Source organism: Anas acuta, chromosome 2 (assembly GCF_963932015.1).
Source record: "Anas acuta chromosome 2, bAnaAcu1.1, whole genome shotgun sequence".
NCBI classification, from domain to species: domain Eukaryota; kingdom Metazoa; phylum Chordata; class Aves; order Anseriformes; family Anatidae; genus Anas; species Anas acuta.
This window is the reverse complement of record NC_088980.1, coordinates 49274918-49300512: the sequence shown is the minus strand read 5'-3', so window position 1 is coordinate 49300512 and position 25595 is coordinate 49274918. Positions and strand designations below refer to the sequence as shown.

Below are 25595 nucleotides of genomic sequence, written 5' to 3'. Positions count from 1 at the left end.
ATCTGGGCTGATGTATATTTGTTTTTAATATGGAGCAGAATATTAACAGATAATACCAACACTCAGAAAGAAAATGGGTTTATCTTTTAGAGAAGTGCCAGTAGTTCATTTCTCTAGTGAAGCTGTCAGGATGAAGGTTCACTAGAGTTTGACTGAAGTATGTGAACTCTCTAATCACCAGTTCAGCTATGTTCATATGCTGTTTTCCAACAAGTAGTCTAGTTACCTAAAACACCATTAGGGAGAAAAAAACAACAATGACTACAACATCTAACCTTCCTAATCTCACTTGAACAAAACCTTTTCTGTAAAGTCCATCTCATTTTTAAGCCTTGGATTTGGTCTATCAAGAACACATTTTGTCTCTTGCTAGCTGCTGGAAAAAAAAACAATAAATCTAAATATAGTAGCGTAATGTTATATTGTTTAATTACTACATTCTTTTATCCATGTTTCACTTCATCTTTCTGGGATACATCCATATCTTTTGTTGCCATTGGACTTTTCATTCTTCATTGTTTATCAGGATAATTAGATGAAACAGCAATTCGGATTTACTCAATATAGTTCTCAAATAGATTTGGAAATTGAACAAGTTCATATTTTGCCTTTTCTTTTCCCAGCAAGGCATGTCTGAACCTCCTGGCAAACTAACGGTACTGATCTGAACTGCAATTTGGCAGAAAAGAGTTCGATTGTTGACCATGGTTTCCTTTTCTCTATGTGCCAGAGAGCTTGGGGATTGCTCAGTTTCTCCAGACAACCAAATGAACTGACCTGCACGATGCAGAGAGCCAAATTTACTCTGTCTTGTCAACAATAGCACTGTCTATAAGTGTGGCAGGGTAAGAAATTAAAGGGGGAAATAACAAGGAAAACATAAGGCTCAGACTAGGGTTCATGCAGGGGACCCTCTTGGAGAGAAATATAATGAAAAAGACTTAGTTTTCCAGTTGGTGATGCAAGTTCAGTTATAAATTCCTGTGTGAAAGAGATGTCATAAGCCATCAGTACAGTAACTTCATTGTGTGCAAAGCTCAGTGCTTCACTGGCTTAGCTCAACCAAGCCTCACTGTATCTTGTATCACACTTTTATCTAGTGATACCACTGCAAGCAGCCCAACAGCACTGTGACAGGTCACCCCTATATACACATTGTGGGCACAGTCTCCCAAAATATAGAATAGGCATCTGAGCCTAAGCTCTTTAAATATATCTCTGGGTATCTGTGCCAAGGAACACACCACTCTGTTTCTGCTATCATAATATTTCTATTCTACTCTTGAATGGTCTAACACAAACATACTTAGCCCACATTACTACTACTGGTGGAAAGCTTCCAGTCTGGAAGGAAAAGAGTGACGTTTTGGAAGGGTTAAGGGAAAGTCACGCTGCATTGTAGTACTCTGCACCATGTCAGAATGTAAACTTCCTGAATGCCAACTTTTTTATATATATATATATATATATATATATATATATATTTAAGGTAAGTAGGTATCAGATCTGAAATATTGAGGCTGATTTGTTAGTTTGAGATTTACATAAAGCAGATCTTTGGCAAGGCTGCACATCTCTTCAGCAGGACTTCTCTTGGGAAACAGATTTTTAGAAAAATATCTTGAAACTTGAGATATGTAAAATAAAGAAAGATTACTGTTAAATAACTAGTTCATGGAAAACATCAGTTGTATCCAAGGTGATCTGTAATGAGCTGTGTGATGATTAAAATAAAAACTAAATTTGAACTACTCAGTGCTCATGTTATCATCTGCAGCTTAATATATCACTATTTAAATATGCGTGGTGACTCTGAGATGGTCAACTGCATAGGGCATGGGTCTTACCTCTCCAAAACAAAGTCACAGCACTGCTTTAAGGAAACTTCAACACACTGGAAAACAACCTGCTCATCATTGGCAGTGGGGCTGTAGTTACTTGACATTCTCCTAGTAAGAAGAGCAGGGTATTTTGCCTAGATCTATTTACTGACTTTTGCCATGTTACATTGGTTGGTGAGCTGTGTTACATGTGTGTACACATGTAACAACCTGTGTACAGGGTACATGAGAACAGAAGTGGGAGGCATTTCAAGATGTAAAAGTGAATCTGTACCAACAAAAACCAAGAAACTAATAGCTGTTCAGCCAGCTGCAAAGAGAATAAAAAAGGGAAAGGGAAAGGGAAAGGGAAAGGGAAAGGGAAAGGGAAAGGGAAAGGGAAAGGGAAAGGGAAAGGGAAAGGGAAAGGGAAAGGGAAAGGGAAAGGGAAAGGGAAAGGGAAAGGGAAAGGGAAAGGGAAAGGGAAAGGGAAAGGGAAAGGGAAAGGGAAAGGGAAAGGGAAAGGGAAAGGGAAAGGGAAAGGGAAAGGGAAAGGGAAAGGGAAAGGGAAAGGGAAAGGGAAAGGGAAAGGGAAAGGGAAAGGGAAAGGGAAAGGGAAAGGGAAAGGGAAAGGGAAAGGGAAAGGGAAGGGAAGGGAAGGGAAGGGAAGGGAAGGGAAGGGAAGGGAAGGGAAGGGAAGGGAAGGGAAGGGAAGGGAAGGGAAGGGAAGGGAAGGGAAGGGAAGGGAAGGGAAGGGAAGGGAAGGGAAGGGAAGGGAAGGGAAGGGAAGGGAAGGGAAGGGAAGGGAAGGGAAGGGAAGGGAAGGGAAGGGAAGGGAAGGGAAGGGAAGGGAAGGGAAGGGAAGGGAAGGGAAGGGAAGGGAAGGGAAGGGAAGGGAAGGGAAGGGAAGGGAAGGGAAGGGAAGGGAAGGGAAGGGAAGGGAAGGGAAGGGAAGGGAAGGGAAGGAAGGAAGGAAGGAAGGAAGGAAGGAAGGAAGGAAGGAAGGAAGGAAGGAAGGAAGGAAGGAAGGAAGGAAGGAAGGAAGGAAGGAAGGAAGGAAGGAAGGAAGGAAGGAAGGAATTGCAGGAGTCAGAAGAAGCAGCAGATTGCACCTTTGTGATGGCTTGGTGACACCTACAAATGCTCTAATTTTTTTCTTTTCCCCTATTTTTCACAGGAAAGAGGATGTTAGGCCACAGAACTGCAATTGGTGTTGAAGAACTAGAAAATTGCAATGGGGTAACACTTTTTCCATTTCCTTACTCTTTTGGGGACTGGTAAATTGTACTCCATTTCAGACACATTTCTGAAATGAACCACAGAATGTAATAGGGACAACAGGATGAGAAAGTAAAAGCAAAAGGAAATATAAGATATGCAGGTTAGAAAATGCTCTACAGAGTCATTTAAGTATGCTATTGACCTGGGTCCAAGGAGCTTTCGGATGTTCTGTTAAGCAAAACAACCAATAGATTTGGGTTAAGGAAAAGCCAAATCAGCCAAAGGAAACTGTCAGATCTGGCATTTGTTCAACTTGACCTAAAGCTGATCATCACTTGAGGACTGAATATCTTTTGGTTTTCATTAAACCAGTGTATACGGAAGCACTTATCCCAAGTCCCACAATGGCAGTGCAGATCCAACAGTTCCCAAAGGAGAGTGCAGAACCCAGCTTGATAAACAAGGTTTTCCCCAGAAACCTCTCACTTTCAATTTCTTCCCATTATAAGCATGTATCATCTATCTCCTGAAAGACTAATGATTGAACCACTGGCCTCAGATATAAAAAGTAACACAAACTCACATGTCCATCTCTCTACACTATAAGCATTTTTCCCATAAACAGAAACTTGAGAATTAGAACAAATTTATTGTTTTTTCTTCCCTTACTCTTTATAATTAAGTTTTCCATGTAAATCTCTTCACCCCTTTCCCAAGACCCATCAAATTTATAACTAGCATTATGCTAAACCAGCTGGTACAGAATAAATTGTTCACACAATGCATTTCTCACTGGCCTCAATGGCCTCACAAGAGAATTTAGTTCTCACAAGAAAATTGGTCAAGATCCTGATGCTGCTGTTGGAAACAGGTCCTGCTTCCAGGAACATGTAGCTGCTAAAACATAGAATCATAGAATCATAGAATATCCTGAGCTGGAAGGGACCCTTAAGGATCATCAAATCCAACTCTTGGCACCGCACAGGTCTACCCAAAAGTTCAAACCATGTGACTAAGTGCACAGTCCAATCTCTTCTTAAATTCAGTCAGGCTCGGTGCAGTGACCACTTCCCTGGGGAGCCTGTTCCAGTGTGCAACCACTCTCTCTGTGAAGAAGATTGTCATTATGTCTTCTGACATAAGTCAGAAGATTGTATTGCATAAAATAATAACATAAAATACATGTATCGGGTGTGTTTACTTAACTTTAGCTTGCCATGGAAAGCACAAGCCTCATATGTGTCATCAGTAAACATCCTTTTTTTATGTTCTCACTGAAGAAGCTTCATTGTGATGAGCAGCTAAACATGGCTAGATTCAGTGTGACACCAACACCAGTGGGAAGTGCTCAGCACTGCACAGAATATAGGGAAAAGAAATTCAGAAGGACAACCTAGAGGATTATCACATCTACCCACAAGGTAGCATTCATACATCTATCCCAGGCTCCTTACACCAGACCCAGCCACCATGAGAGGCTGCAGTATTAAGGGTGCTTCCAGGATGGAAGGAGGAAGTAAATAAAGAAACTTGGATTTTTTTAAATCATGTTTTGCACATCCATGATTTAGGACAGAGAATTATCCAGAATCTACATGGTTTGACGCCATCATGAGGCTAGTACAGACACTAAAGAGAGTCTGAGCAAAAATTCTTATGTAAGCCACTGATGCCTTAAGTAAGCTGAGTCCATGTTAGATGTTAATTTGGCTGAAACTTTGTGTCAAAACAGGTAACACTGGTTTTGACTAAAGAAATTTCTTCTTAAAAAAGAAAACTGATCAAATAAATTCTGAACATAAAAGAAAAAAAAAAAAAAGAAAAAAGAAAAAAGAAAAGAGAAAAAAGAAAAAGAGAGAAAAAAAAAATCTCCTGCCATTGCACCCAAGTGCCTGGATATTTCTAGTTTTTGTATGCATACAAAAAATCTGTACATACAAGAGTTTGGATGTGAAACTGTAGGAACTCCTTTTGGAAACTTAGCTGAACATTAACCTAAAATGCTAACGTATGTTTTCAGATTTTTTAATATAAATATTTATTCTGTGTATTTAAGGACATCAAGAATTGTTTGCATGATTTTATATCAGTTTAGCCTTTTCAAGAACAGAATCCAAACAAAAGAAATTACTGAGCATGCTAACTGTAAATATAAAAAGACAAAAACACAGCCAGGAAAAGAATCCCCAACCACAGGACACATTTTTTTTTCAGCAATCTGACCCTCTTTTTCTAAATCGTTCTTTAGCAAAATGAAGTTCATTTTTCTTTTGCTTTGCAGAGATGTTCTTTTTTTTTTTTTTTTTCCTTATGAAATACAAGATGCTAAATTACAGTCTTCTGATTCAGCAGGTCTCTTTTGAACTCTAGGAGCAATATTCCCATCCAAAGACTTCTTTAAGATAGATGTAATTTCTGAGAGAGAAGGCTTCCTTAGCTACAGTGCTAATATTTAGCACAGAATTCATCTGGTAGCTTCACTGTTTTAGCTTGGGTTTCCAAATAAGCAATAAAACCCTAAGAAGCTTGGGGACCACCAGAGCCAGCACTGTAAAGAATTCATGAAGCAGGGCCTGCAAAGGCTGCTACCTTGATATTAGTTCCAGTGCCTGGAGCTTTCTATCTGCATCTGCCCAAGCCTCTTTTGTTATCCCTGACATCGATCCATCCTCGAGAGCATGGCTGTAGGCTAGTAGTTTGAGGCAGAGGTTAAAACCAGAGTTGGAAATCGCTATGGCCCTCTCCAAGAAGGCTGTGTGTGTGCCTTCTACTCTTTTGACTCAGCAGAGACACCCACCACTGTCTTGTTTGGACAGCAGAGCTGCTCTTCCCCCTTCAGCTCACAGCCAGCAAAAGAAGGTGGCAAAGACACAGGAAGGTGACGTTAAAGACAAGTAAAAACAAGACTTCACAGAGGCCTGCTAATAAAAGATTAAGAGCACTCTGATATAGAGATGGGTTCTGCCAATATATTCAGCACAAAATGATAAAATCTATTTCTTTCTCTATTTCTTACCTCAATTTATTTATTTATTTATTTATTTGTTTACAGAACTTGCCAGGACCCCTTACTGTGCTTCATTTCCATTACTGTTTCCAGTCTAGTTGCTTTAGTAGCAAGAAGATTCTATTTATTTATTTATTTATTTATTTTGTAATATAGTCTAGGGTATTTTTATTCCTTCATGCTTGATAGTAATTTTCTGCAATCTCCTCTGGCCTCTGTGGCCATTTACAATGATTAGCAGTTTGCAAAAGGTAATGAGATTCTATCTTTTCCTTCTCTCTCCTTCTCTCTGTTTCCCTTCTCTGCTCCTTTTTCTGGCACAGTCTTTCAGTTATTCAAAATAAACAGACAACTGCATAATTAAGAACTGTAATGCCAACAAGAAAATATAATTGAGCCTTCTAAATACTAGAGGAAAGAGAGAGAGAGCTTGATAAGTATTGCTACATTTTCTTTCAAGTCAAGGGGTTGGGATTTTTTTCTCCCGCACATAATTTCTGTTTAGGAACAAGAGCTTTTTGTGTCTGCAAGAAAGAGAAGATGAGTGATTTTAGATTTGCATTTTCCCTTCGCTAAAGCCTGGCATTTTATTGAAAATAAAAAAGGTTTCCATTCTACAAATGAAAGCATCTGTTTAAATAACAAAACCACTTGAGAAAGAAATCATAGAAAAATAATTATTACTATTTTCCAAAGCAGACATATCCAGAGATCTCTAGAAAATGGCTAGCACTCATTTAAAGGTGTCCCTTTCATTTTTCTGAAACTCTGAAACCTCCATTTAAACTGTGGATAAAAAAAAAAAAAAAAATAATAAAAAAATTAAACAATTTGTCCCTATTTCACATGAAATATACTGACTCTTTAAAAAAAAAAAAAAAAGTCTGCAGCAACCTGTTAAATATATCTATTTTCATAAGGCCTATTTATCAAGGTTTGTTGGTCATATATAAAATTATGGTCATTTTCAACATTTTCTTTTACACTAATATTCAGTGTCAGTGGCCAAGGCTGGCCTCACCCATGTTGGGTGGATGTTACTGAAAGAGACTGCAGCCCAAACTGACCAAGGCAGCTAGGAGGGGAAATAGCTCCACAAAGCAGCCCAGTCTCCTGCTTCAAGGTGCTGAATGCCACAGCACAGTCAAGATCTGCCCATACGTCATGGGCCCTAGGCCAGCGATCTGCCCACTAGACCAAACCAGTGGCTAGGAGGAGGCTTGGATCTGGGGGTGGCGGTCAGGACTTAGACAGTTATGCCAGGTATGTACCTACACAGCAATCACTGATCATGAAGTTGAATACCCACCCTGGTGTCTGTTTAACAGTCCAGTGCCTTCTTTTCAGTTTGCTGGACCTGTGAGCTTTAGAGAGATCGTGCGATCAGGTTGTCCTGCCAATGCCATGGTTTCCACCTCTCCTGCCTGGCTGCTGAGAAGACAAGATTCTTGGCTGTAGGCACTTGCTTCTAGGAGGAGCATCATGTCTCACAGACAAAACAACATCTCATATCCTGGGCAAAGGCTTCCTAAGCCAGTCAGATAGCAAGGTATCTCAGTGCACATCAGGGCTGTGCCCTCCTGAGGAAGATACCATGGGGTTACCTGTTGCAATGACTACACTGAAGAGCCCTTCAGGGGCTGCAAAGAAAAATTTGAAGGGTTTTGTGCAACAGCAGTCCTGTCAGCCATTATAAAATGATGAAAAACAGAGTGACAATTTCACCAAAGGTATTCTGTGCTGGCAATTTACTGTATTCTTGGCCATGATGAACCTTGGGAATATCTCCAATATACCTGCAGGCCACATTTAGATGTCTTTATTTTCCTCAAGTTACTGGATAAAAAAAAAAAAACAAACAAAACAAAAACAAAAACAAAAACAAAAACAAAACAAACAAAACCTTACATTATTTTTCAGGTGTTATGAATTAGGAACAATTCTTTCTGGAGGACAGAATATAAGAAAAAATAAATAAAATAAAAATTTTGAGTTTGATTGTTCTCCTGAATTTGACATGAAGAAAAGAACTAGGAGCCTTAGCCTTGGAGAGAAATTTTGAGTAGCTGCTCTCAGACATCTCCTCAGCCTTGGCAATATCTAAAAGCAATCGATTTCTCTGCTTTGACCACAGAGCTCCTTCAGCAGCTGAGCAGAGACTCACAAATGCCACTTCAAAGCCCAGGATGTCTTGATGAATTTGGATTTCTCATTAATTCACTAGGACTTTTCAATCCTACTGCCCATCATGATGAGTATTCTTCTGCTCTCCACCTTTGTGAAGTAATTTCATAAGTACAGCATTCATGCAGAGATCTGGAAACTGTTTTGAGGCTCCCCTTAGCCTGAGGAAACAATGTCATTTCTCCCACATCCCAAGAGGCAGACAAGGCTGAGCTAAGATCAGACTGTTTCCATTTCTCATTGAAGCTTCATCTTAATGGGGAAGTGAGAGACCAAGGCTAAGTAAGGCACAGCCTGACTTTGTAGACTAGCTATCAATACAGACTCCATTTTAAGGATTTCTGGTCCCAAATGAGGAATTTACTTATGCATTTTGTATCATAGAATCACTGGAAAAAAAAAAAAAAAAAAAGGAACAAACTGAGGAGTTCATAGCAAGGGTCAGAGTCTAACTCAGTATACTTCCCCTTGGGTACAAAGATCCAAGAAAAATTAGCCTTTTGTTTTGTTTTGTTTGATAATTTTTCGTAGGATGACAACCAGCACTTTTTCCTCACTTTTTCCTCAATAACCTAATATTTCCTGAAAAATCATTTTCGGTAAGCTGTAGTGGTGACTTCATATTGTCTCCAGTACTGCAGTCTTTTGCAGTCTTTCCATTTTTCTTGTTGAGAGAATAGTATTTGAAAAGACCCAGTGATCCTTTTGGAAAAGAATACATAAGTGCTTTGCTGAAGTTCTGTACAGCAGGTACTGGTTTGGCTTCAGTGCATACCAGGCAATACAAATAAAATGGTAAGCATGGTCCAAGATTCAGTAAAGCTTCTCCCTTTGGCCAGGTGGCAGAAGATGGGAGCTACAGCTCCAGAAGCAAGGGACCAGACCAGAACCACAAGCCCTTATGTGCCATTGTCCGTACTACAAAACTGGTAGCATGGACACAGTCAAGACCAGTCACCCAGACCCATGCTTGGTGGTGGCTCAAGGGTTCAGGATCAGTCCCAACAGGTGCCCTGGAGTCAGCTAGCCTATTTTAATAAAAAATGTTTTGCTCCCTGGGATTATGTCATGCTCTGCTCTGGCCTCTGGGCCAGGGAACAATCCCTGATCTAGTTTCACAAAATCACAGAATTACAGAATGGTTGAGATAGGGCAGGACCTCTGAAGGCCATCTGGCTCAACTCCCCTGCTCAAGCAGGGACCTAGAACAGGTTGCCCAGGACCATGTCCAGATGGCTTTTGAAGATCTCCGCAACCTCTCTGGGCAGTTTACTGGCTAGCAGAAATACAGACACAAAGAAGATTGTCCTAAGAATACATAGTCAGCCTCATCATGCTTTCTTAATAATTATCATTATTATTACCTTTCATTTATCATTCATTACCTTTCATTTACATCCTTAATGGGATATTTATTTATTTATTTATTTTTGCTATAACAAAGTGCATGGAATTTGACCTAATATGAATATTTACATGGGAGTTCCCACACAAGCTGCTTTTGTTTCACAGAGCACACACTCGGTGCAGCTTCACCATTGTTTATTTCTTTCTAAGTTCAATCTTGTCCTTTACATTTTCCAGTTGTCATATTGAAACATTTTGGCACAGTTCTCATGCCTATAACAGGCTGGCCTGGCTCATGTAACTTCACCGCACTTACACGCCTGTATACACTTTAGCGTTACAAAAACAGAAACTTAACACACTGTAAATAAACCCTATTGTTTTCACCAATGTGCAAGCGTATTATCATTAGCCTTAACTTCACAGAGGGGGAACATGTTCTAACTTATACAGCATGATTTTTCCATTCTCCTGCTGATTTCTCTCAATATTTGATTTTAAACAATTGGAGCTGAATATAGGCCAAGCTTGGATACTTCAGCTGCTTACACAGAAATAATCTTGTCGGTCCCAACTGTGAGCCCAGTCAGTCAAACTGCACAAGAACAGGAAAATGAAAGGGGTCATGCCATTTTCCATGAGAGCCCCAGGTGGAAAGGAGTCCAATTTTATCTGGCTATGCTGCTGCTCATGGTGCACGATCTTTTATGCAGGAAACCTGCTTGGCTCTGCCTGGGTCTGAGTGGAGAGGTACACTCTGGCCCAGCTGGCACCAAAAGATGGATTCAAGGACTGTGTTCATAGAAAGGGGCCATTTGGGTGGCCTGATCCTTTCTCCTTCCTTTAGTTTAACTGCTTAATTGCCACAGTCTTGTGGTGTTGGTTTTTGTAGTTGTTGGTTTTTTTATTGCATTGTATTATTTTTTTTGTTTGTTTGTTTGTTTTATGGTGTCATACAAATGTATACAAAGCTTTAGCTTTGTACCACACTATTCTTCATTAATTATGGACCTTTCTTTCTGAAGAGTCTTCTTCCCATTCTGATATTTTGGAGTACCAGTATCTTCTTCCCATTCTGGTCTTTTTTTAGCTATTGCTTCTTCTCTTTTCCTGTACGAAGGTAATAGGTTAGATTTCCTTAGGTATACCATGGGGAAATAGGTGTTCGAATGTTCAACTCTTCCTGCATTTTTTTACTGGATGAATATAGAATGGGACTAAAAAATGCTATTCTCGGTATCACTAGAATGAGTTAGAGAATGAGCTTTAACTTTATGGTATTCCCTGCTTTGTTTTCTAAGGCTCAAACTGGCTCTCATAGATCCAAATACATACAGGAACATCATAGTCATTTGGCTCCTTTTTTGAGCCCTGCTCAGAGGCAATGCTTTCAGAGATAATACTTTGTTTCAAAATTGATAATTCATTAACAATTCTAGCGGTGATTGTAAACATATACTTTCTGAAGTGAATCCAAACAATGATAATCTAAAATTTTCATAATGCCTAGTTTTGTGTTACCACCAAGACGTTAAAAAGGGTTGTTTTTGCAAAGTGATAAGTGCTCCAATATCTTTCTACATGAATATCAGGAAAAGCAGAATAAATAATACTGTAATTTAAATAATTTCTAGTTAAAAAATTAGTGCATTGAAAATATGAAGTAGTTATGTTTTGTTGGTTTTTTTTTTTGGAGGGGGAAGGAGAAGGGCAGGAAGATAGAGGGTGGGTTAAGTCTTTCCTGCCACACAGGTCTGCCTTCAGACTCTGGCTCATGGATTTTCATTAAAACAAATAAACAATGAAATGGTAAAGAAAGCATTACACAGCTTAAAGCCTATTCTAGTATCAGATGAATAATAAATAATACATCAGTGGTGCCTGAGCAATAGTGAAATACATTTCTACAAACCAGAAGATAATGAGCTCACACAAGAAGCCTTGTGTATCCAAAGGGATTTCTGAAGAAACACAGTGCAGTATAATTGAGAATTTGTTATTGCTAATCCTAAGGCTTTTATTTTCCATCCACCAACTTTCTTCTTCCTCTGATTTGCCCCAGCATACCATGTATTGCAGTAAATATATATAAGTCAACTCTGTACAGTCAAAAGCAGAGAAATACAGAAAACAGAGTGCCTAGAGACGGGTGCTAGAGCCAGCTAAAACAATTGCACAGTTGCTCTGCTAGGAGTGGTGAGAAAATTTAGTAACAATGATTCATTTTTTTTTTATTATTTTTTTAAGGCCTTATTAAAGCTAAACCCCAGCCAACATATTTTAAACCTTATGGATGCCAAGTGACAAAATGTCTTCAGTCTTTTAGCACACACTCTTAATAATCATAACAACATTTTTGTATTGTTATAGGCAGTATTGGCAGTGTGTTCAATTGTGCATTGAATAAACAGCCCACATTAGCAGTTTGCCTTAAAATTCATGTGATGGTAGCAGCCAGCTTAATTAAGCACATCTCTCTGGGAAATCAGTAATAATAGTAATGAATAAACCTGCTGCTGACCTGCCGCAGAGAGAAGCCGTTAACATTTCTGAGTTTGAAACTACAGAACACCTACAGCTGCCTGGATCACAATTACTCTGTAACACTGCCTTTGGGAAAGGCAACCAATACCACTCAAATTCATCTTAGTTTGACATTTGTCCCTTTCTTCCTTACCTGCCACTATACATAAAGATTGCTTTTCTTTATCTGAAGAAGGAAGCCTTGGCCAAGTTATACTCTGAGGATCTTCAACTGTCGTGTGACTTTCAATACAGCATTTCAGCCAGGCGAGGGGCTACTGTCTGACTGGGGGGAAGAGGGAAGCAAATACTTTCCCCAAGAGAACTGACTCCAATTTTACAAAAATCATTTTTCAGTTAAAAAAAAAAAAAAAGGAAAAAGAAAGAAAAAGACAAAAAAAAAAAAAAAAGGAAGAAAAAGAAAGACAAAAAAAGAAGCAGCTTTTTAGTCAAAAAATCCCAATCAGCTCTAACACTGACAGACTGTAAGTTCTGAGACAGAGAGAGAAAAAAAAAAAAAAAAAGGACTGTAAAAAGACTGACTACCCCAATATACAATGACATAAGGCCTGGAAAACTTGCTTTGCAAAGACAAAATTGAAAAAGCTGAGGACAAACATTTGACAAAGATGGAAAGAAAAATAGCTATTTAGACATCTTTGAATTGCATAAACATCAGGCACAGAGTGAATTTCTGTAGTCAGATACATGCTGTCATAGAATGGACTAAGGAAAAATCATGGGGTGTCTTCACAAGAGAAAAAGTCAAAGAGGTTCAGTAGATTTTTATCGGTGGTTTGTATTTTACTAACAGTAGTAGACCAATGGAAAAGGTTGAAAAGTGCACTACCTTAGTGTTTGTGACTTAGAGGAAGGGATACAGAAAAACTGAAGAAATGGAAATACTAAACAGTATTGTCGATATCATACAGAAAATATAGGTAACACTATAAAATATCCTATATCCACATTGACAAGGAAATGTGTAGAACAACCTCAAAGGACATTTTCATATTCTTCATTTCTATAATTGCCCAGAAACCATTGTATAAAGAAACTCAATTCAGGGCATAGGACAGCATATACAGAGAGAAGTAAAGAGTTGTTGGCAGTCAGTCAGTTTTCATTGGAGATACTTAAAACCATAGCATCCATCAAAGAAAACCCTAGGAAAAGACATAGGCAATAGCTAAAACTGGCAATAGTAAACAAGAAACAGTGCTTTGTGGCATGACCGGTCTCTTTCAACAGTTTGAACTGTTCAAAAATGCTCAGTCAGAAATAAAATGTACAGCAAAGAGAAGAGACATGGAGAAAAACCTTTCTTTTCCCTGCTTTTTCTCTGTATTAGTTAGTAGGAGTGTTGCATTTCACTTAATCCAAGCAAAGCAAGAATCAAGAGACAACAACAACAAAAAAAAAGTATCTTGTACCCAAAGTCTATGGCTATTTATGGAAGACATCATCAATAATAGCTTGCATTTCTAAGGGGAAATTTACCTCATTTTCCAAATGGGGTGAAACAAACAAACAATTCGGCAAACAAAAACAACAGCAATAACAAAGATGATTAGAAAGTATTAAGGAAAAAATTAAGAATCTTGACCATTTGAAGTAATGTTTCAGGGTAGGAGCTCTGTATTCTACTTTCTTGCGTTAAAATACTTTCTTTTTTCATCACAGGGTCAGAAGTTTAGCAAGGCTGACTGTGCAAAGTTTGCCTGAAAACTTGAATGGAAAATTTCTAGGAACCATAAATAATAATGAATAAAGCACTATGTGCTTTTGCCCCATGTAGCCAGTGGCCAAATTGACCATCTTAAAACAAAGTCATTGGCAAAATAAACTTCTATGAAATGTATGTGAAGCCATAAAGGATCCAAAAAGGTCACAGTCTCAATATCAGGAATGAGAAGTTAGAATATCTCCAGTCCAGAATGAACATTTCTGAGATTTTCTTCAAGATGTTTGGTGCCAATAGCCCAGCAAGCAAGCAAGGAATTCAGCAAGAGGTAAGGGAGCAGATGGATTTAAAGATGTTGAGGTTGAGCTGAGTCTTCTGCAGGGTTGCTGAGCTACATTGCATGCTTCACTGCTGACCCAATACAGCAGCAAATCTGCCCTGTAACTGTGCCATGGAGCTAAAACAGAAAAATAAATATTGCACTTATCATGTTAGCTTTGCTTCAGATTAGGTCTCAGGGTGTTATTGTTATAGGGACAGACCACAATACTCACACAATTTATACATAATCTGGCTGCCCAAAGTTAAGAAAAAAACAGAGTTGAATTTCATTTTTGTCAGTGTTTAGAGATCTTCAAAAGTTTAAAAAGCAAAATAAAACTAACTAAATCTTTTTCACCTCCATATCCATCCCAAGGACCTGTGGAAAGTGGGGGAATTCCTGGGGAATTACATTGATAATCTGCTCTGCTCTGTTTCAGGAGCCAAGCCCGCAGGCCAGCAGCACAAATAGTGCCTTGTTCTTAACAGCAGTGGCTGAATCCTCCTGCCATGTGGTGACATTGGTTGAGGGGAAAAGAAAGGGGAGGGGGAAGGGGAGAAGCCTTGCAGTTTCCATCAGTCAGACAGACAGAAAATTGAGGAAGGAGCAGAAGTTGTTTAGGACTGTCTAGCAAGTGACAACTGTTTGATTGGCAGAAAGCCACGATGAGCATGCTGTGCCTTTAAAATAGGTGTCTATCTGCAGCCTGGAATATATTCAAATCAGGTTGCATAAAAAGCTGTTCCAGCTACTTACAAGATACTTAAAGTAATTAAAAGCAGAGAGCTGCCTTTGTCTCTCAGAACCTGTACGGAATTTTAAAGAGAGGGAAAGAAAAAAGCAGAACAAAACTAAATAAAAATAATCAATTCCCAAGGTCAGTTCTAAGGTATTATCATCATTTTCTGCATATAAAATTTACGTTTATATACACAGGGTGGTACAAAGTCACTTCTCTGCTATGCCTGATAAGATACACCGCAGGAGGTGAGGATCCTTCCAAATATAGGAGTACTTAGTCTAAGTAATTTGGATTGTAAAATACACACAGGGACAGATTAACTGAGCTGTCACCAGGCAGGGTCAGGAGTGGGCAGGCAAACTATTATGCTTCAGCCTCCTGCTCATCTTGCCTTTTGCCTCAGATTCAGTTGCATTGGCCAAAAATGTTATACACCCAGAGATCCAATTTCTGAGTGCTCCTAGGGCATTTTAGCAGTGTGGTGCCCAAATACACAGGCGTGAGGAGCTGGCAGTAACTGGGTGCTGTAGGTCATGCACCATTACACTGCAGTGTGCACTGATTACCTCTGGGCGTACCTAATATTTGGAGGCTGCCTCAGTCTGCCCCAAGGGCTGGGGCAAGTAGTGATCTAGCCACCCTCACGCCCCTCCCAAATGTGCCTCTGCACTCCTGTGACTGCGACAACCCCTTCACCACATAACAAAACAGTCCTGGTCTAACTGGAACATTCTTTTTTTTAATCAGTTGAAATAAAGCACAAATCAAACTCTGTCCTTTTAGATTTAGTGGTGATAAGACAAGGAGTAATGGCTTTAAACTATAAGAAGGTAGATTTAGGTCAGCTATAAGGAAAAAATTCTTTACTCTGAGTGGTAAGGCACTGGTTCAGGTTGCCCGGAGAAGTTGTGGATGCCCCATCCTCAAATTGTTCAAGGCCAGGCTGACTGGGGCTTTGAGCAACCTGGTCTAGTGGGAGGTATCACTGGGACAGGGGGTTCCAACCCCATGGGACGGGGGTTGGAACTAATCTTCAAGGACCCTTCCAACCCAAATAATTCTGTGATTCCATGGGAAGGGGAAGGATACTGATTTATCATTTTGCAATTAATAAATAGTATCTATTAATAAATAGCAGAGAATTAACCAAATATCCAGGTAGGGACACTATCAAATTTTTGCAACATTATTTACAATTCATCTTAGCAAAATAGTCATGACAGGAAAATGGACTTAATCAAAATGGAAACTTTGTAATGAAGCTGAAAGGGTTCTCTTACTGTCAACCCAGTGTTTCCATAGATTGTCCAGGAAGAAGGCTTTCAATGCATGCATTTCCTAATCAGCCTTCCAGAGTATTAAATAAAATACATCTTCTACTTCCATTATTTATTCCAGGTAGTATTTTATTCTCTAACACTTCAAAAGATTTTATTCCATAAAATAAAACTATTTTATTCTGGTGGATTAAAATATATCAGTTTACCCCATTGACCACTTTTGCGGGAAAATTTGGAATGATTTATTCAGTATTTTTCACCTACTGCATGATATAATTTTGAAATTTTCATATTGTATTGAAGTGTTTGAAAACATGTACACTATTCCTAAATTTGCTTGTAACATATTCAAACATGATCAAATCGATCTAAAATGTCAAGGCAATTTTTATTCTGCATACTCTTTTAAGATGTTGGAAATTTCATAATGGAAATTTTTTAATGAAACTACTAAATACGCTTTCAAATGCACAGCATTTTATTAATATCCCACTAGATTGTTCATTGTATATCCACAAAAAGTGTCATTTATTCATATATTTATTTTTAAAATAGTTATAACTTGTCTCCAACCAGTAAAATTACTTTAATTCAATGATAACAGCGACCCATTTTATTAACTATGTTTTTGAGAGCATGGCTAAGCCACTTATAAAAAAAAAAAAAAAGGCCAACTTTTATAATATAGTATACAATCTATGTTTGCAGTGGTCTGTGATGCTTATCAGTATAACTCATGTCTTGTTTTTGCATTTTAAATTACTTGTAAGACCTTTAATTTACTCTACAATACTGACAGCATGGTTTTAAACATGTCATTGACTCCTTATATCTTTAAAACAAAACCTTTAAGATTGGTTACAATGAAGGGAATAGAAAACAAACGCTTAGTATGTCACAAGCTATATGGGAAGGAATCAGAGATTAGAAAATGCCAGACAAGCTAAACAATATATTATATAATCTGAAAGACTCGGGTGGTCATTATTAATGAAAAAGAGCATCTTATTGTATATGTTCATTAAGCCTATGTGGTCGCCTCATGAGGATTGTACTATAAGGTATACATATCATGAGGTTATACAAATCTCATTTTACTCACACAATGAGAAGCACTGCATATATCACTGCAAGGGTAGTAAGCAATAATTCAGAGCCCCTGGAGAAATTAAAAAAAATCACCCTGGAAAATGATCAGCTAAACTCTCAGAAAAGAAATGTTCCCAAGTATAAAAACACAGAGTAGAAGCATGAAAAAGAGCAAAGGGAGCATGAATTTACAATACCCCAAACTCTGAGGAGGGGCCAGTACAGTTTAGTTCTCCAGATACAGGACATCACATCATGATCTTGATGAAGATCAGTCTGCTGCAATATGCTTAGTGTGAAACATTTATCTAACAGAAATATATCAAGTAACATATTGGAAAAAAATCTGACAAAAGCAGGAAAAAAAATGCAAGTAATTTTATCCACCAATCCAAACTTCTCTCTTCTCTCTATCATGATGACCCATAAGCCTCCTTTCTCCAGACTTGTCTCCTCCTTTACAGGCAAAAATCTGGACCTGTCTCTCTGACATCTCCTCATGGGTGTTTAGCTGTCAGCTGAAGTTCACGGTGGTTAAAACAGAGCTGTGATGCCTCCTCCCCCAATTGGTTTCTCAATCTCTGTAGACAACACCATTATTCTGCTTGTCACTCAGGCTGGTAGCATGGGTATCACCTTCAGAGAGCAGTCCAAGCTGACAGTTTCAGTCATTTTAAGCCAGCTGAAGCAGGAACTGCCACCAAAAAATGCAACTCAATTTTCCTGGGTGAGGTTGGAACTGGATCAGCACCCCAACCCTGCAGCAGCACTGCTCTATGAAAACTAATGGAAGTGGGAGGCACATGCAGTGGGGTGTCACTTTTGATTACAGCCTGTTCAGCCTTGAAACAATCATGCAGTCTATGCACCAGTGCTTACATCTGGATTTTTTTCTACACTTAGTAAGGTAAGGATCCTCCCATGCAGGTGCAGAGGTGAAACTCCACACATCTAGCTCCCTCACTGTCCTTGAAAAATGTGATCTTGCACAGCTGAGATCTGTCCAGAATGCTAGTCTCTGAAGTTGCTTTGACCATAGCTATTCATGCTATACACTCTTCATTACCTCCCTTCGTCACATGCAACATTGACCACTTACTTTCACTTTGAGAAACTCCTGATTTTACAACTGTCCTGCCAATCATGTTGGCCACTGTTCAAACCTCCACTCTTTACCTGGCTTAAACTTATTTTTTAGCGTCATAATTAAAGCAAAAAGCTTCAGCTGCTTTTAACTGGAGTATAGTCCCTGGCCTCTGGACTGATCTCATCACCTGCTTTACAATTCATATGCAAGATCTCCTGCACAGAAGTAGGGGACAAGCCCTTCATCTTGTATTGACTTTGTTTTGCAGCTGGCATGTCTTCATTCAGGATCCCCAAGATTTATAAGAATTATAAGAGCAACATGGTTGATGGGAAAAGTGTCAACAGTTTAAAAAAAAACTTTGTGGGTAGAATGTGAGTAGTGAATAGAGCATATTTTATGGGTTGATTGGTCATTAGCTGTTCTGCCACAAGCATAGGAAATATATTTCTACTCTGTTATTATAGGAAATCCACTCTCAAATGATCTCTTTCCTGTTACAGCAAATATACATGATAAAATGTCCAAGAATGATCACAAAGAGAGGAAAAGATCTTGAGATAGATACAAGAAAATATTAAGTAAAATAAATAAACTTCAAGCAGAATGATTTGTTATGAAAAAATATGCATTAACAATACAATGGATCAGCCCACAGAATAATCTCTGGAGGGCATAGATGGAAATATCATAATTCAATGTATTTGCATATAGACAGTACAAAGCACACCAGAATGTATGGTACAGCAAGAATAAATCTGCATTAGCATGGGAATGAGTCATGTGCTTTAATTATAGGTGGTCCGGTGATGCAATGTTCAAATCTAGACACACACACACACACAAAGAACAAAAACAAACAAACAAACAAAACACACACACACACATACACACACACACACACAAAAAAAAAAAAAAACACAACACTTTTCTGATTCAACATTCAGCCTAGAGTTAACAGCACTTTCTTTTTCTAATTTTTATGATTTTCATTTCTCTGGAGTATGTTGGTGTGGCAAGAGTATTTGAAGTACCATGAAACAAACATGGTAGACGGGAGATTAAAAACAAACAAACAAAAAAAACTTTCAAAGCCTAGTTCCTGCTAGAACTTCTCACGAAGATCCCATGCAACACACAGGCCCAGCAGAACTTTGTATTCAGTTAATTCACACAATGGTGCTGCAAACTGTTAACTTTGCCCTCTCTGCACTATCTCAGTGACTCTGAGCTATACTCCAGGGCACAAAAGAGTTAGCCCAGCTGGAGAACACCTCACCTTGCACATGCATGGCTCCTAGTAACATAAAATCTTTAATTTAGCTTCTGTCACAAGAGCCTCTGCTTACCCTCAATAACCAAGGGGAAGGAAGAGTACCAGAGAAAGTCTACACCTTGGTAATACAGCCCTCTCCAGGACATCAGCCTCGTGTGAGTTATAGGTAACATGGCACAAATGAGATCTCAGAGGTTACTACAACAAAGCCAGGGACCAACATTGTTCCCAGCTGGCCCTGGAATGAGAGAGGCATAAAAGCAGTTAAAGCTAATTTTTTCTTCCCCACAGTGACATACAGCTGAGCACAACTTTTGACAGTTAGGAAAATAAAACTTATAGTTCCAGTTTGCATATATTCATCCAAATTTCAGGGTTTAGTACAGAGAACTTGTAGTTGTTTGTTTATACGACTTAGTTTAAAGTGATTATTAAAGGTAATTATACACAGCAAACTGTATGAAATCAGTTAAAACTAGACAAGCTGAAAATTATCCTGATTGTTTTCCCCTTGCAGTGGTTAACTGAGATATGTTTCTCTCGCAGGATCAAGAAGAAGACAGCATCACCTTGCAGACAGTGAAGGAACAGTTGATACTTAAAAATTAGCAAATTCACTACACAGTCCTGACTGACCACTAGGTCTTCCAAATTTCATTGGAACACTTCATACAAACTTCATACAAACATTGGAGAAAAATTAAAAGTAAGAATTAAATTGAGCAAGGTTAATTTAAACAGCAAGCAAAGGGATGTGCTCCTGCCTGGTGTTATAAACAAGCAGCTGATAATGTTCACCTTTTCTTTGTCCATAAGCTTTCAAGCCTCAGACTTTTAGAATGGAAATGACTAGTTCACATTACAGAAAGTGAAATGTAGGTGTCATCCATTTAGCACATTCTTGATTTCTATGCAATGTAGGAAAAAAATACTGCAGGCACTACTCTTGGTATCAGATGATGCAATCTCCCAACACGGGTGTGTGGGGAAAGCCAGTGTTGTCTCAGAGACCGCAGGTAGAGTCAGTGCTGGCAGGAAACAGGTGATGATGCAGCTGTGAGCAGCTTGATGGTACTCATCATTACCTGTCACTTAAAATAAATTTTGCTAAACAGTTCCTGGACCTGACATTTTGTTCTTTAGCACACAATCCTGAACTCAGCAAATTAGTGAAATAAACCAAGATTTTCTGTTGCATTGGTGCATTTGGCACTGCTGGCAGATGTTTGACGTGGCAGCCCTAGAAGGCAACACCCACTGCCTGCTGCAGACAGGGGCAGACCCAGGAACAGTCCTGCTGTGGTGCCAGCCCCAGCCAACACTAGCCAACTACTCATTTCTTCTTGGCTATTTAAACAGCTGTCCTCCCACAATTTTAATTTGCTGCCATGTTCAGAACTGACAGAGAATGAGACATCATGGGTTGTTCATAGTGTCCCCTGACACTATTCATTCCCCCCTCAGATTTTTTCCCTTCAAATTCTTTCAAGTACGTAAGCTAAAACTTTGTTTCTGAGCATGTAAAAGCTAGAAAGCACAGGGGTGAAAAGTTCTGTCTGGAATTATTGAAATATCAATTTATAAAATCACAGAAGATCCTGAGCAGGAAGAAACCTATATGGATTGTTGAGTCCAACTCCTTTCTCCACATGTGACAACACCAAAATCAAACCATGTGTTTGAGAGCATTGTCCAAATGCCTCTTGACCTCCAACAGGCTCAGTGCCATGACCACTGCCCTGGAGAGCCAGTCCAGGCCCAGCCACCTTCTGGGTGCAGAACCTTTCGCTAAAACCCAGCCTGACCCTCCCCTGTGTCAGTTCCATGCCGTTCCCTCAGGTCCTATCACCGGTCACCAGAGAGCAGAGCTCAGTACCTGCCTCTCTACTCCTGTAGCGAGGGAGCTGCAGACCACCATGAGGCCTCCCCTGAGCCTGCTCTGGACTGAATAAACCAAGACACCTCAGCCACTCTTCATACCTCTTGCCCTCTAGAAACTTCACCATCTCCATAGCCCAAATTAACTAGGTGGTTAATACTCACTCCATCCTCCTGTGTTGGGCCTGATTGCATATTGACTAGAGTGATGACCTGAAGTTAACTCCTGCTCACCCTTGCTGGATCATCACTTCCAATTCCACTGTGTCAGGCTGGCACACATGCATGGGTGAGCTGCTTCCAGACCAGCTCAGCTCTGGAGGGAGAACAGCAAATGGAGTCAGAATGGGTAAATTCCCTATGAAGCCTAGTGGAACTAGCTTGATCAGTGTTTTGCTCTTGTCAGCCTAGCAAACAGAGAACTCTCTCTCTTATGTAGGCAGACATGTAGTCACTAGCCATCAAAACCAATGTAAATATTGGAATAGAAGGCACAGTATACAACTGGCAAATATTGATCTCATCTGCAGCAATATTAAATCACTGATTGATGAGTAGTGCAACATACACCACTACCTTCAGACTACAGACATGGCATTTTTTGCCTCCTAGAGCCATCAGGGAGCACCAAAGATTACTTTTAACCAACACAGGGAAATAATTCAATTAAAATAATAAATTAATGTGGCATTATAATATAAATAAATATATTTATATACATACAAATAATAAATTAAATGTGGCATACTTTCACCAAAAAAACAATTGATTTTGTGTCCTATTGGTAGAGTTCCTTGTTGTTTTTTTGTTTTGTTTTGTTTTGTTTCTTATCCTGTCCTAGCTTATTTTTTTTAAGTGGTTTTGCCATAAAAACAGAAATCATCCTAAAAATTGGACTAAAAGTCTTCTAATCTCAAATCCTTTCAAGCATAAATGGTCTATTTCATGTTAGTTTAAATTAATTATTGTATATACATTATGTGCACAGAATTGCTTCAGAAAAGGAAGGAGAGGAAGTCTGTACTAGATTATGCCAGATTCATTTCAGTGCAACTCCCTCAATTTCAGTAAGAATAATTTACACTATTATTACTAGGAGCAAAATATGTCACAATGTCTGGCAGCTAATGGAAACCCAGTAGCTCTGGCAGATGCAGTGCCCAGACTTCAGCTTCCTTTGTATAATCTTGTATTTTTTTCCCTAGTGATTAAAGCAAGTATAGAGAGAATCCATCAATTTTCACCTCTCTCTGATTACTCTTAGGGATTATTACTTTGAATGAAGTCCTTCCAAAGACTCTTCTCAAAGAAATACAGTAAGTGGTAATTTATTCTCAAGATTTTTTTCTTTCTTAAAATTAGATGGTGAGTGTATAATGCAGTCCAGTCATCCAGAAGTTAACAATACCATTGTGCTTTAAACCTCTTTTTGAAAGAGGTCACTTTTTTGCTCTTATTTTCTCTATGAAAATCATTATTTATATTAGCAAAAACTGACAGATTGTTTGGAATAGGAAAGTGAGTTATCCAATGCAAGATGAACATACAAACCTGGTTAGTTTAATGCTACAGAAAATGTAACGGTAAGAGAAACATACAAAAGGAATGAATTCCAATAAAAATGGAATTTATAAATTATTGATCAGGCCTTCCATCAGCAGTTTACTATCTGTTTTGGACTGTAAGCTGATATACTACCCAAGCACTAAGAACAGATCATTGAAGAAACAGGAGTAGGTTAGAAAGAAGTCAGAACCTCCAAACGAGAAGACTGAGGAAAGCTTCTGCATGGTCAGGAGATCTTGTCAGACAAAATCATTTGGAGGAAAAAATCTCACAGTACACATTATTTAGCAATCTAACACACATCTCACAAGAATGCAATCTAGCTAAAGACATCATATGGCTTTTCTATACATCTTCCCCTGAGAAGAAGTTATGTTAAATAGCAGTAAAACAAATAAATAAACAGCAATTAAAAAAAAAAAAAAAGAAGTACAGGTCATGACAATCAATAGAGAGAACGGGGTTGACAGAGGAGAGGAAACATTTAAAACCAATCCGAGAAATCAGTGTGCTGGGAATCATGGACACAGTTTATATTTTCTTTAGTCAGAGCTTACATTTTGTTACTGTTCATCCCAGCACACTGAAAGTGTTCAGCTTTGGGGCTTCAAAATATTAGAAAATATGACTGTCAGAGAACTAGAAAAGAGGAAAACTGAGGTCTGGTGAACTTAAAAAAATAATAATAATAAAATAAAATGCCTAGGGCACATTGTTGTATTCATTAGATGTATTTACTTGGCTGATTTCCAGAAAGATGCAGGGAAGAGGGAGGGCAGTTACAACAAGCCTGGAACTGACCACGGTTAATGAGTTGTGACCGAGACAGACAAGAGCAGTTTCACAGCAAACAGATTTCCATTGTTCATTAGAAGTTAGAAAATGCTTCTGCTTAGAAAAATACCAGCTGTATCCAAGAAACTGTCAGCTGCTGTTATCAATATTGCCTCTCAAAACTTGACCCATTGCCCAGAAGTCCACTGAGTGACCTTGCTTTCAATGGCTTGTGGTGGTAAAGCAATATCTATAAATAATGCATTAAAAGTGTCCTTCCATGTTGGCAGGTTCACATTTGTCAGGTATTTCCACACTATTCCAGGCCACTTCTTATGGGGCTCTCTTAATATGCTATGCATTTTTTCTACAATTGCTCTAATATGAATGTATCCCTTACTTAAATATATATTTTAATAATGACATGTCTTTTCATCAAATTCAATCTGAAAAACAACAGTTGGTGAGTGCAATGGGGAAAAAAAACAAAAAACAAAAAAACACAGGGATATCAGAAAACACGTTGGCAACTTTCCTTTTTTTTAATGCTGTTTATTATGAAGGAGCAACTTGCATGCTAATGGCATTTTTCATGTAATCTGATGATTCAAGTGCTTTACAAAGCAGTTAGCTACATACGTAGGAATATGGAATACTATTATAGGCAATTAGGCATAAGCAGGGATGTGACTCACCCACTAAACTCAATAACCATCCCTTTATCATTATATCATTAAAAATAGGCATAGGAGATACTAAAAGTGGGCAACCTCTGCCTCTGTGCAGTATTACTAGCCCCCTAATGCATCTTTGCAATGCACTCAGTCTCCCAGAAATGAACACACCACAGACATCAGCGCTGTTACCTCTTTATTTAACAATCTCCAGTATTAAATAATTTTCCCAACATCTAACATAAATCAAAATTCTGAACTTATTGAAGTCTGCTTTCTTGAAATTGATTTTCTTTAACCATGAATTGTATCCTATCCTAATCGTTGTCTTTCTCCTTCACGTTCTCTACAAGACTTCTTTGTCAAAATCAAACTTGGTAGCTCTCCCCATTAATTCCTTTGTTCTCCATCCGTACAAAAAGTTTATCCCAACATGGGCCAATAACATTTTAGATAACTCCTATTGTCCAGGTGTAGCCCATCCCTGAGTGGTAGTTAAAAATCTCTATTGACAGTTGGATGTTGATAGTTTTGCTAGGTTAAATCCTTATCCATCTGATCCTACCAGTGTGATAGAAATTTCCTTACTTTATTACAGATATACAGGAGACATCTGCCATGAAAATATCCATAGTCTTTCCTCCTTTTTCCGTGACCTAAAGACTATCAAATTTGTCCTTACTTGTTGGACTATTTTGTTGTAGACATCTTTTATTCACACCTCATTTTGCTGTTTTTAGCCAGTCAGTTCTTCATGAATGAATGTTGCCCTTCTGTTTTAATGCTTGATTTTGATTGTTTGTATTTAAGTGTGATTGTATGCTGGGACTTTGGGGTCTTCCTGTTTTTTTGTTTTGTTTTGTTTTGTTTTGTTTTGTTTTTTGGTTGGTTGGTTGGGTTTGTTTGTTTTTTGTTGTTTTTGTTGTTTGTTTTTTTTGGTGGTGTTGTTTTTTTTCCTTCAAACTGCCTATGGCTGAGCTTGTAACACCACATTCATCTCGGAGTCTAATCTTTGCAAAGTTAGCAGGCATTGGGCCAAAGCTCTTCTGCTCCTGCCCTGAGAAATGAACACCATTTCTGCACTTAAAACCAACTGACAGCCCCAGGCAGGGACTAGGGCA

At 38.6% G+C, this 25595-nt stretch overlaps 2 long non-coding RNA genes across 2 annotated transcripts in view; both read right to left on the bottom strand.

Annotated features, from left to right (window-relative positions):
- The window catches only part of LOC137852707 (uncharacterized), a 32032-nt gene that overhangs the window by 5637 nt on the left and 800 nt on the right, over positions 1-25595 (bottom strand). The gene's annotated exons all lie outside the window — the stretch shown is intronic.
- Positions 12873-21864, bottom strand: LOC137851711 (uncharacterized). Its single transcript, XR_011093382.1, has 2 exons — positions 21459-21864; positions 12873-14243 (listed from the first exon to the last, which is right to left on the bottom strand). It is a non-coding gene; the product is annotated as an uncharacterized lncRNA (long non-coding RNA).